The 11,205-nt window shown below is 34.5% G+C and overlaps 1 pseudogene; it reads left to right on the top strand.

Moving 5' to 3' along the window:
- Positions 1-5,327: 5,327 nt before the first annotated feature.
- Positions 5,328-6,420, top strand: LOC100924619 (annotated as a pseudogene).
- The last annotated feature ends 4,785 nt before the right edge of the window (positions 6,421-11,205 follow it).

Genomic DNA, 11,205 nt, shown 5'->3' with positions numbered 1-11,205 from the left:
TATAGATGTATATATATATATATATATATATATATATATATACAGTTGCCATCCATATTTCAAAATGATGGTGCTGACACTTACCACTCTGTGTGTGTATATATGTGTGCATGTGCCTGCATATCTATAGCTGAAGTCAACAGTCTCTCCCACACTGCACCCCCTTGAAGACTGCCCTTTGATTTGTGACTACAGCTGCAGTTGCTATACTTGTCACCATTTGCTATTCTGCCTCCAAGGAGAAGATTCAAGGGAAAATGCACTTTTAACTCTGTTGCCATGGGATCCCGTAGCTGGTAATTTTAAGTTTGTAGACCTTTCACTGATTTCAACAGTACAGAAATAGGAAGAACTGGAATTCCTTAAGGTCATTATCACACACACCCCTCTCCCCCCCCCCCCCCCCCCCCCCGCCTTGATTTTTAAAAGCAATCCTTTGGGTTAATAATTATAGCTCTTTCCTTTTTCAGTTTATCTTTAGCAGAATTGTAATTAGGAATTTCTGGATCTGGGGAAGAGGCAGGAAAATCACCCATAGGTGGGCTGAAAGGAAAGGAAGCAGAAACCTGAGGATAGCAATATGAAAAGCTAATAGATAGAGCTCACCTTTGCAGTTAATCTTGTAGCTTTGGCATCTAAGCATCTATCTCTACTTGCCTTTTTTAGCTATTACAACATTCAAGGCACCATAGTAGGTGCTGGAAGCACAGAGATAAAAAGAAAAATAATAAAGTCATTCTGGAAGAATACATTTTATGGGGGGGAAGTATATTGATTATGTTTTGATGAGGGAGGAAATACTAGTGATAGGGAATCAGGAAAAATTTCTTATAAGAACTGATATATGAGCTATGTTTTGAAGGAAGCCAAGAATTATGAAGACAACAGTTTAAAGAGGAAGTCAGGGATAGTGTATGGAAAGGCATGAAAATGAGAGGTGGAGTGCTGGTATCCTTAAGAAGAATTCAGCTAACACATGGACTGCTTGAAAAGGAAATATATGAAGGGAACAAAATAAACATTTATATATTATGACCTATTATATATGGCATCCATTTTGTGCCAGGCTCTATGGCACTTTTTTTTTTTTTTTTTACAAAAATTAGTCACTTGCACCTTACAACAATCCTGTGAGGTGTTGTTCTTATCTTCAATTTACAATTGAGGAAGCTGAATTAAATTAGTTAAGGGATGCAGAATCACACTATTACTAAAGTATCAGAGCCAGATTTGAAATCAGATCTTCCTAACTCCAAGCCAAGTGCTCTGTCTACTAGACCATAAGCTATCTCTGGGGAAAAAGCCTGGGAAAGTACACGCAAAGTAGATTTGAAGGGCTTTTGAAATGGCAGATCTATAAAACTAACAACTGATTGTGTACAGTAAGTGGGAGAAAAGAAGGATTCTTATGATGATATTCTGTTAGTCATACACAAAAAGTGATTATTGGACCAACAAACTGATTAGATTATGATTTAGAGAAAGAAGAAAGCCAAGTACAAAGCCCCTGGTTACAGGGCAGGATACAGATAATGATCTTAAAAGGGGGACTAAAAAAGTCTAGTCAGACAGAAGGAAGACAACTATATTAAGAATTCTAATAGAAGAATGTATGTTTAAAGGACAGTGGTCAAGAGTGTTAAAAAAAAAAGGTGCAAAATGTCAAGAAACGTCAGAATTGAGAAAAGGCAATTTGCTTTATCACTTAAAAGATCCCAAATAAAATTGAAGAAATCTGATTTAGTTGAATGATGAAATCCCAAATTAGATTCCAAGTGGTTGAGAAATGAGAGTAGAGAAAATGAAAGCAAAGAAGACATAGAGCTTCTAGAATGCTGGCCATGAAAGGAATGAATGATAGCTTTCCCATTTTAAGTATAGATAGGAGGATAACTTGAAGAGAAAAGTTTTGAAAAACCTGATGGAGAAGAGGATATCTAAAAATTTTAAAGAGAAAAAGATAGTCAATAACTTCAAAAAACTTCAGAGAAATCAAGAAAGAAAAAATAGAGAAAAATTTATTGGGTTTATCAAGTAAGAGATCCCTATGAGAAGTTTCAACTGAATGGCAAAATCCAAAGTTAAACTACAAATGGATGAGAAGTGAATGAGAGAAGAGAGAATGGAGGCAGAAGAGATTGAAGGTTTCTAGAAGGCTAGGATTGAAAAGAAAGGAAGAAAAGCATATATTTCCTATTTCAAACAATTGTTATTCCTACATAGGTCATATGAGCTATTAAGTTAGTTTCTTAGTTAGAGAAAAACAAAAGACCTTATACTCTTCTTTAGTTGTCTGACTCTTCCCTACATCACCATCATCCCTGATCGAATTGAGGTATGAATCCTGCCATTAAAAACACCAAGTGGGTTCCTCTGGGGCAAATTAGGTGAGCCTCAATAGGAACCACACAAACTTTCATCTCCCAGATTGTCAGTGGAGTCTGGGGTCTGAGTCTAGGAAGACTGAATGAATTTCTTAATCAGCCAATTCTAAGACCTGCAGCCTTTTATTGTGGCTGCTGCTGAGTCCTATTCAATTCTAATTGTAGCACCAGGGTATTTGAATTATTTTTTCTTGTTTCTTGTAAGCTGTACTACAGAGACCAGATGTGAAGGAACCAGCACACTTGTGAGTCCAAAAATGGTGGGCCAGGGATGCTGTTGACGGTGGGCACTTGCAGGAGTGGGGGAGCTTTTGGTTTAGGATTCCAGGTCAGAGGATAAACTGAAATGAAGTTAGTATTATTTATACTAATACTTTTCACTAAAAAGTGAATTGGCAAAGAAGAAAGAACCCAACCACAGAAGCTTATTATGGGAATAGGGAAGACAAGAATTCATCTTCAGAGGAGTATACTGAAGTTTAAAAAAAACATTTTCTACCCCCAAAAAAAGTAATATGAAATGACTCCCTGCCTAGAGAGAATTTATAGAACTCAAAAAAAGACTAAAAAATAAATGAGAGACATTGAGGAAAAATTTAAAAAACCAAAAACTATCTATGAAAAACAAAAAGATTATGGAAAAAATAACGAACTAAAAAAGTAGATAGAGAGTTTTAAAAATGAAAATAGCTCCTTGAAAACTAGAATTGGACAAGGGGAAGCCAATGAAGCTATAAAAGACCAAAAAAATAACAGAACAGAATATAAAGAATGAAAAAAATAGAACAGAATGTGAAACATAAGAAAAACAACAGATTGAGAGAACAGATCCCAAGAAAAGAAAATGTAAGAATAATTAGGCTACCTAAAAGTTGCAACTAAATAAAGAACCTTGACACAATAATGCAAGAAATAATCAAGAAAATATTCCTGGATTGATAGAACATGAGAGGAAAGTAGAAATAGGGAGAAAAATCCACCGATCACCACCTTAAAGAAATTCTTTGTGGAAAACACATAGGAATATTGTCACCCAAAACAGTCAACAACTATAGCAACCTAGTCTTTGACAAACCAAATGACCCCAGCTTTTGGGATAAGAACTTACTGTTTGACAAAAATTGCTGGGAAAATGGGAAACTAATATGGCAGAAACTAGGCATTGATCCACACTTAACACTGTACACCAAGATAAGGTCAAAATGGGTTCATGACTTAGGCATAAAGAATGAAATTATTAATAAATTAGAGGAACACAGGATAGTTTACCTCTCAGACCTGTGGAAGGGGAAGGAATTTATGACCAAAGAAGACCTAGAGATCATTACTGATCACAAAATAGAAAATTTCGACTATACCAAACTGAAAAGTTTTTGTACAAACAAAACTAATGCAGACAGGATTAGAAGGGAAGCAATAAACTGGGAAAATATTTTTACAATCAAAGGTTCTGATAAAGGCTTCATTTCCAAAATATATAGAGAATTAACTTAAATTATAAAAAATCAAGCCATTCTCCAATTGAAAAAATGGTCAAAGGATATGAACAGACAATTCTCAGATGAAGAAATTGAAACTATTTCTAGTCATATGAAAAGATGCTCCAAGTCATTATTAATCAGAGAAATGCAAATTAAGACAACTCTAAGATACCACTACACACCTGTCAGATTGGCTAAGATGACAGGAAAAAATAATGATGATTGTTGGAGGGGATGCGGGAAAACTGGGACATTGATGCATTGTTGGTGGAGTTGTGAACGAATCCTCCAACCATTCTGGAGAGTAGTTTGGAACTATGCTCAAAAAGTTATCAAACTGTGCATACCCTTTGATCCAGCAGTGTTACTACTGGGCTTATATCCCAAAGAGATACTAAATAAGAAAAAGGGACCTGTATGTCCACGAATGTTTGTGGCAGCCCTCTTTGTAGTGGCTAGAAACTGGAAACTGAGTGGATGCCCATCAGTTGGAGAATGGCTGAATAAATTGTGGTATATGAATATTATGGAATATTACTGTTCTGTAAGAAATGACCAACAGGATAATTTCAGAAAGGCCTGGAGAGACTTACATGAACTGATGCTGAGTGAAATGAGCAGGACCAGGAGATCCTCATATACTTCAATAACAATACTATATGATGACCAGTTCTGATGGACCTGGCCATCCTCAGCAATGAGATCAACCAAATCATTTCCAATGGAGCAGTAATGAACTGAACCAGCTACGCCCAGAGAAAGAACTCTGGGAGATGACTAAAAACCATTACATTGAATTCCCAATCCCTATATTTATGCCCACCTGCATTTTTGATTTCCTTCACAAGCTAATTGTACAATATTTCAGAGTCTGATTCTTTTTGTACAGCAAAATAACGGTTTGGTCATGTAGACTTATTGTGTATCTAATTTATATTTTAATATATTTAACATCTACTGGTCATCCTGCCATCTGGGAGAGGGGATGGGGGGTAAGAGGTGAAAAATTGGAACAAGAGGTTTGGCAATTGTTAATGCTGTAAAGTTACCCATACATATAACCTGTAAATAAAAGGCTATTAAATAAAAATTTAAAAAAAGGAATATTGTCACCAAATTTCAAAACCCCTAGATCAAAAAGAAAATATTACAGGAAACAAGAAAAATAAAACTATCCAAATATGCTGGACCTACAATTAGGAATTGTACCTACCTGCAGCCACAATAAAAGATGGCAGGTTCTCGAATCATATATGCCAACAATCAAAACTAGGCCTATGACCAAAAAATATCATATCCAGCAAAATTATCCATAATATTGAATGGGGAAAAAAAGACATTCAACAAACTTGCAGCTTTTCATGACTTTCTTTCAACTCAACTCGAAGTTAATAGAAAATATGATATAAAAGAGTCAATATCTAAGATTAATTTTAAAAAATTTAACATGAACAAATTGTTTATGTTTTTACATTTTATACATCATATTCGCACTGATGAGAATGGTCTTTATCCTGCTTGCAGAAAGCCATATCCAGAGGACCCAGCAATGTATAAACCACTCTCCCAGGAAGAACTGCAAAGGATAAAGAATGAGAATAAACAGAAGCAGAATGAAAGGAAACAAAAGGTATCAGAGAACCGTAAACACTTGGCAAGTGTACGTGTGGTATAAAAGAACCTCATTTTTGTGGTAGGACTCTCCCAGCATTTAGCAGACCCAGAGGTTTTAAAACGACCAGAGTATTTTGGGAAGTTTGGTAAAATATATAAAGTTGTCTTCAATAATAGTACATCATATGCAGGCTCACAGGGTCCAAGTGCCAGTGCTTATGTCATCTATATCCGGTCAGAAGATGCTCTCAGAGCCATACAGTGTGTCAACAACATAGTAGTAGATGGCAGAACACTTAAGGCTTCTCTAGGTACAACAAAATACTGCAGTTACTTTCTAAAGAATATGCAGTGTCCAAAACCGGACTGTATGTATCTACATGAATTGGGGGATGAAGCAGCTAGCTTCACAAATGAGGAAATACAGGCGGGCAAACAGCAAGAGTATGAACAGAAGCTACTTCAAGAATTATATAAATTAAACCCCAATTTTCTTCAGTTATCTATGAGTTCTGTTGACAAGAATAAGAATAAAGTGACGCCACTGCAGAGCCCCATTGACAAACCTTCAGATTCCCTCAGTATAGGGAATGGTGAAAATTCCCAACAGATATCTAACAGTGATACACCATCACCACCATGCCAATTTAAGATTGACATCAGTAATTGGGTAGCTCAAAAGAAAGAGTTATACCAATGATGCGCGAATTTAGGAAAAATAGACACAGAGGCATTAAAGTGGGGAAGGGGGCTCAGTTCTGAAAACCCACTCTCATCAGGAATGGATTATATAAACAACACCATCTAGACACCATAAAGAGTATAGGACCCTCCAAAATCTATATAGAGATAAGAGGGGAGGGATGGGTAGAGCAAAGAATAGTAGTGGAAGACAGGGGAGGGATCCATGAGTGGGGAGAGATTAAATAATAACAAGGAAAGTTAAGGAGCAGAATTAAAGTAGAAGAGTTAGCAGGAATAAGAAAGAAGAGATATATACAAACACTACAGCAAGGACCAGGAGTGAATATATATATATATATGTTTATGGAGGGGTATGAATGTCTATGTATGTATGTATGTTTGTGTATAGACACATACATATAAGACATATATACAAATATATGTGTGTGTGTGTGTGTGTGTGTGTGTGTGTGTGTGTGTGTAACTATAGCCTGCTTGGGAGAGGGGGAGTATGTTTTCCAGAATTTATGGAAATAAATTTAACTACTAGGTGGCATTGCTAGCTACTAACTTTATCCTCTTTATCAACAAGACCTGAGAAGTCCTCCACTCAACCCTGGGGGTTATCCATTTCACCCCATTATGGTAGAGTCTCTGATTCTAAGAGATTAACAGTCTTTCCCTCAACATGCTTTCTCTCTGGGCATCCTTGATCATCTTACTAATGTCAAGAATAAATTTATCTCATCAGAATTAAATTTGAACTGCTTCTTCTAAAAACTTTGCTTTTTCAAAAATAAATTTGTTTTTTTGAGTCAGTTACAGTGACCTTGACATGATATAGTTTTCCTGTTTCCTCAGACTCCACACAGGCAGACCTGTATGTCTTCCCTTTCTTTTCTTACAAACCATATTAAAGTGAATTCTGATAAGTCAAACATACACATCATGTAACTCAGAATGTTACTCTTTTTTGCATAGAATTAGTAAAAAGTGATAAACAACACATGATAGGATTCCTACCTCAAATGCTCCTCAGCTTGTCCTAGACCTGGGTTACCTCTTTACAATACATAGACACACTCCATCAACAATTAAAAACAACAAAGATGGGTTTCCTGGTGTCCTTGGTAACCATATTATGGTACCCTTGAAAATGAAAACAAATTCATGCAATAGACACAGCATTATACAAAGCATCACCTGACAAGGTACTGCAGTGACTATGCTTAAATTATATACAGGGCATAATACTCACAGCTCAAGGGTACATGCATATGAATAGTGCAGAATAATCAAACAACAAGCATAACAATAAACAAGTAAATAGTATAATATCAAATCAAATCTAGCTAGTTGCACAAGAACATTATCAATTGGTCTAAATTTTAAAAACACAACTTAACCATAAACATTATTGTATATATAAAGCAAATAACACATAAAAATCCCATAGCATTAACAGAACTGACTAGCCAAATGAATACAAGAAAATATAAAATAAACATACTCAGATGCAGTAATTAGCAGGTTTAGCAATAAATGTGTAATTATGTGCAAGGCATACTTCTCATGGACAATGTGATTATCACTGGGTATAAATGTGTTCTTTAGGCCATCATAAATTTGTCTATTAAATTATTTGATGAATGTAATTCTCTTGTTATTAACTGATTACTATGCTATGATGCCCATGCTAGCAGACAGGGATAGGCTGATCATCAGGTTCATTATAAATGTGTATGTCTATAACCTGGGTAATAAGGAAATTAAAGTACAAAAAGGATCTCAGAGTTAATGACAAAGATGAGATTAGAAATCAGTAATTTTTCTTTATTTTTCAATTGTTAAGAGCATAGAGAGATATTCTTTTGTATTTGCATCCACCACACAGTACAATATTTTCATATAAAAAAGAAAACAAAACAAGACAATCAAGGAAAACAAAAATAAAAACAAAACCCTGACCTGTTAATTTCATTAGTATAGAGAATTCCACCAATGTCACTCCCTAGACCAATACAATGCAGTCTTAGACATTTTGAGATTGCCTCAGGTCCTATAGTCAATATGTATAATGGGCAGAATTAAACTCGGGTCTTCTGAGTCAATCCAATTCCCTATAAATTATGCTATGCTGTTTTTCATAATAGTCACTTAGTAACTATTAAATTTTTTTAAATTTTAGACAGTCTAGAGTAGTGTTGCACTGAATATTATTATTTCAATGTATTCTGCTTCTAGAATTCCCAGATCCTGAGAGAGCATCCTGACTTTAATTAAGTATCATATTCATTGTAATGATGCCCTTTGGAGTCTTAAAACATTGTCATTTTGCATTTAATTATTATTTTATCTAAACATTCTGAGATAATAAAATCTTAGAAATGGGAAGTCTATGTCATTGTCCTAGTCATTTTGAAATCCCTGGGACTCTAATTACATTGATCTGGACTCAAAATATTACCCACAGAATAATTGGATAAAACTAGTTTTGAAATAGCAGCATAGTAGTATATAGTATATAGTAGCATATTAACTACAGTAATACTATTTAGTACAGTTTCAAAGTAATTAGTAAATTTTGAATAAATTTTTAAATGATATCAATTCTGTTCCTTTTTATGTGTAGTCTTACAGTTATAAAAAAGTTAATCAATTAAGAAACATTTATTCAACATTTTATTGTTTTCAAGAAGCTGTACTAAATATATTGAATTAAAAATAAAAACTTGTCATTCCATCTCTTCCCATGCCTCATTCTTCTAAATCCAATTTCTTTCCCCATTCCAGCCAAGACTTCTAATCCATTTACCCTTTACTTTCTCAGGCAATCACATCTTCTCTGACTTTGCTTTCTACGCTTCCTAATCTAGACCACAGTTAATCAGTTCAATTCCATACTGATGGACACACACACACACATATATATATATATATATTTGCTAAGGCAATTGGGGTAAAGTGACTTGCCCAGATTCAGATATAAGTGTCTGAGGGTTTGAACTCGGGTCCCCTGACTTCAGGGCTTGTACTCTATCCACTACGCCACCTAGCTATCTCCCTTTATTCAAATCTTTTGCCCATTTGTCATAACTTGTTCTATTTCTTTTTCTAAAATGAGACTATTTAAATAATTTATTTCCTCTTCTGTTAATCTGGATAATCTATATTTTTGTAGGGATTCATCCATTTCACTTAGATTATCAGATATATTGGCACAGTTGGGGAAAATAACTTCTAATTATTGCTCTAAATTCCTCTTCATTGATGGAAAGTTACCCCTTTTCATTTTTGATAATGATAATTTGATTTTCTTCTTTTCTTTTGCTAATCAAATTAATGAAAGGTTTATCTATTTTGTTGTTTTTCATTAAAAAAAACTCAGCTTTATTTAATAATTCAATAGTTTTCTTATTTTAAATTTTATTAATCTCCACTTTTATTCTCAAAATTTCAAATTTGGTATTTAATTGGGGTTTTTTAGTTTGTTCTTTTTCTAGCTTTTTTAGTTATAAGCCCAATACATTGATCTTCTCTCTCTCTATTTTATGCAAATAAACATCTAGAGCTATAAAATTTCCCCTAAGAACTGTTTTGCCTGCATCCCATAACTTTTGGTATGTTGTTTCATTATGATCATTCCTTTGGATGAAATTATTGATTGTGTCTATGATTTTTTGTTTCATCCACACATTCTTTACGATTATATAATGTAATATTCTTCTCTAAAATGTAATCTCGTGTTGGGGTTTCCTTGGGATCTCTGGAGGCAGCCTTTGTTTCAGTTCAGTAATCACCCCAAATGCAGCCATGTGTTAAAGTCCAAATCCATTATTGTCTCTTTCAAAGTCTTGTCTCCTTCACTTGGGACAGGGCTAGTTTTCTAGAGGTCTTCCTCTCTCCTTGGTTCTGAGAACTTAAGCTCCTGCCTGATTTCTCTGGCTTCTGAATCTCCCTGACTGAATCCTGGTTGAGGCTCCTAGCTTATATACACTCTCTTATAGGTGTGACTCTTGTAGAACTATAGTAAGTACTAAGTACATGTACTGAACTAGAGAACTGTTAAACACTGTGCTAAATTAGATAACTATTGTCTCTATCAATTCCATTGACTTAGCACTTTGTTTCAAGTTCTGGCCCATAACAAGATTATTTAGTTTTCAACTAATTTTTGGTCTATTTTCTGCTAGCCTTTTATTGCATGTAACTTTTATTGCATCATGATCTTAAAAAATGAGTTTACTATTTCTTTATTCCTGTATTTGATTTTGAGGTCTTTTAATGCTCTAATATATGGTTAATTTTTGTATAGGTTCCATGTAGTGCCAAGAAAAATGTATATTCTTTTCTGTCTCCATTCAATTGTTTCCAAAGGTCGATGATATATAACTTTTCTATAATTCTATTTACCTCCTTAACTTCTTTCTTATTTATTTTCTGGTTCAATTTATCTAATTCTAAGAGAGCAATGTTGAGATCCCCCATGGGTATAGCTTTGCTGTCTAATTCTTCTTGCAGCTCTCTTGACTTCTCCTCTAGGAATTTGGATATTATACCATTTGGTGCATATGTGTTTAGTATTGATATTACTTCATTATCTATGGTACTCTTTAGCAAGATGTAGTTTCCTTCCTTATCTCTTTTAATTAGATCTATATTTGCTTTTGCTTGATCTGAGATCAGGATTGCTACCCCTGCATTTTTACGTCAGCTAAAGCATAAGTTGCATAAGTTTCTGTTCCAGTTTTTTTTTAACCTTTATTCTGAATGTATTCACTCTGCTTTCAATACATTTCTTGTAAATAACAAATTGTAGGATTCTGGCTTTTAATTCAGTGTTCTATCCACTTTTCATTTACATTCACAGATAAAATTACAAAATACTTGCCATCTTGTTTAGCTCCAATTATACTTTTTTTCTTTCCTTTCCCCTTTTCCTCACCCCCAGTATTTTGCTTCTGGCCACCACCTCCCTCAAACAGTCTTCCCCTTTTGCAGTGCCTCCCTCATTCTTATACCTTTCTCCTTTTACTTCTGTT

Source organism: Sarcophilus harrisii, chromosome 1 (genome assembly GCF_902635505.1).
Source record: "Sarcophilus harrisii chromosome 1, mSarHar1.11, whole genome shotgun sequence".
NCBI lineage: Eukaryota > Metazoa > Chordata > Mammalia > Dasyuromorphia > Dasyuridae > Sarcophilus > Sarcophilus harrisii.
Note: the sequence above shows the minus strand (reverse complement) of the source record. Positions and strands in the feature narration are given on the sequence as shown.